Source organism: Penaeus vannamei, chromosome 5 (genome assembly GCF_042767895.1).
Source record: "Penaeus vannamei isolate JL-2024 chromosome 5, ASM4276789v1, whole genome shotgun sequence".
Classification (NCBI taxonomy): Eukaryota; Metazoa; Arthropoda; class Malacostraca; order Decapoda; family Penaeidae; genus Penaeus; species Penaeus vannamei.
In genome coordinates this window covers 44962215-44964714 of record NC_091553.1, presented here as the reverse complement: position 1 = coordinate 44964714, position 2500 = coordinate 44962215, and positions in this window count along the sequence as shown.

Sequence of the window (2500 nt, the reverse complement as noted above, 5' to 3'; positions counted from 1 at the left end):
ATCAAAGTAATAATGATAACAACAATAATGATTGTAAAGATGATAATGATAGCAATGATGCTAATAACAATAATAATAACAACGATGATAAAGATAGTGATAATAATGATAATGATAACACTGATGATAATGATAATAATGATAATAATAATAATAATAACATTGATGATGATAAGGATGATGATGATGATGATAATAATAATAGTAACAATAATAATAATAATAATAATAATAATAATGATAATTATAAAAATAATAATAATGATAATAATAATGATAATAATGATAATAATAATGATAATGATAATAACAGAAATAAACACACACACACACGTACACACACACACACACACACACACACACACACACGTACACACTACAGAGCACTGGTGGGAGGAGCACGAAAGAAAGTTCAAGTGCACAGCCCTTTTCATTCTACCCCCCCCCCCCCCCCTTCAAACGTCAGAGAAATTAAAAGAAGAAAAAAAATATATGTGTGGTCACCATTTTGCCTTTAATTATCAGCCCTCTAAATTATGTCTTTAATACCCCACCCCCACCCACCCCTACCCCCTCATCCCCTAACTCCCCTTCCTTCCCCCCCTCTTCTCCCCCTTCACCTCCCCCCCTCACCCCCTTCCCCCCTCTTCGCCGCGTTCTGTGCTGTGATTGGGTCTTGAGTCTCCATTTTCTAAGGGGGAGGTGGAGGGGGGGTGGGGAGAGAGGGAAGAAGGGGGATGGGGAGGGAAGAGAGGGAGGAGGAAGGGGAGTTGGAGGGTGGTGGGGAGAGAGGGAAGAAGGGGGATGGGGAGGGGCGAGAGAGAGGGAAAGGAGGAGGAGGGAAGAAGAGAGGGAGGAAAGGGGGAGGGAAGAAAGGAGGGAAGGGGCATGGGGAAGGAGGAGAGAGAGAGGGGAAGAAAGAGGAAGAGAGAGAAAGAAAGAGACAGAGAGGGAAAGAAAGAGGAAGAGGAGGAGAGGGAAAGAAAGAGGCAGAAAGGGAAAGAAAGAGGAAGAGAGGGAAAGAAAGAGACAGAGAGAGAAAGGAAAGAGACAGAGAGAGGGAAAGGAAAGAGGAAGAGAGGAAGTGAAGAGGAAAGGAGAGGGGACATGGGGGGTGGGGGAGGGAGGGGGATTGTGAGTCTCTTCATAAAAGCATTCCGGGCTGAATATTTCATGTTTAAGATGAAGGTAATTATTATTTCAGTGTCTCTCGTCGTTATAGAAGGGAGGGGGAGGGGAAGGGGAGGTGGAGAGGAGGGAGGGAGGAGAGGGGGAGGGGAGGCGGAGAGGGGGAAGGGAGGCGGAGAGAGGGGAGGGGAGGCGGAGAGAGGGGAAGGAAGGAGGAGAAGGGAAGGGAAGGAGGACAGGGGGAGGGAGGGGGAGAGAGGGGGAAGGGGAGAGGAGGGAAGGAGGGAGGTAGCGGAAGGAAGGAGGGAGAAGGAAGGGAGGGAGAAGGGAAAGGAAGGGAAGACAGGGGGACGGGGAGGGAGGGAGATGTGGGGAGGGTTAGAAAGAGGGAGAACAGAAGGCAAGGGAAGGGAGGACAGGGGAGGGGGAGAGAGAGGGAGATGGGGGGCGGGTTAGGAAAGAGGGAGAACCTGTTGTATCCAATAATTTATATCTGTTAATTCGTGCCTATGGCTTTTTTATGTTCTGTTCACCACTAATTTATCTATTTCAAAATTCTATGATCCCCCTTTTCCGTGTATGCCCCGTGTTGTGTGCGTATGTGTACGTGCTTTCTGAATACGCACACGGGAGTTTAACATTCATAACTTTACGGTTCCTCTTCGTGTTTCACTTAGAATATGTGTACGTAAATTAGAACAAAGAAGAAGAAGAAGAAAAAGAAAATAATAGTGCATGTTCGTCAGCCATAGAAGGTGATGTATATTTCCTCTGGTGATGTATATTCCCCCTTTTATCTTTATTGGAAAAAGACACTCGGGAGAAAGTGATAAAACAAGGGAGAAAAAGAAGCCAAAAAAAAACGATCTTAAAAGCGTATCACTTGATTGGACGTCATTTGTCAATTCCTTCTCGCCATATTTATCCATAATTCATCGCTGTCACCTCTTTCGTTTAAGTAATACGATCGAAAAAAGGGTCACACTGGCTTTGTTTAACACGTGGCTATAAATTTGCCGTACGATAATAGCCAAAATAGCCAAAGAGGAGGCGGGACGCGCCACTCTACGCACGATAATAGCCAAAATAGCCAAAGAGGAGGCGGGACGCGCCACTCGACGCACGATAATAGCCAAAATAGCCGAACGAAGGCGGTGCAGGCTGCCACACGCACACACCACGCCCGCGAGTCCACACGCACCCCCCGCACACACGCCCACGCCCACGTACACGCACGCACACGAGGAGCAGAGGCGTGAGCGAAGGGCGTGAAGGCGTAACAGGGCGTAACTGCCGCATGTCGAAGCGAGAGTTGATGTGTCATTTAGCGCCACGTGACTCCTGGCGCCGAAAGTCGATACCGTGCATCAGT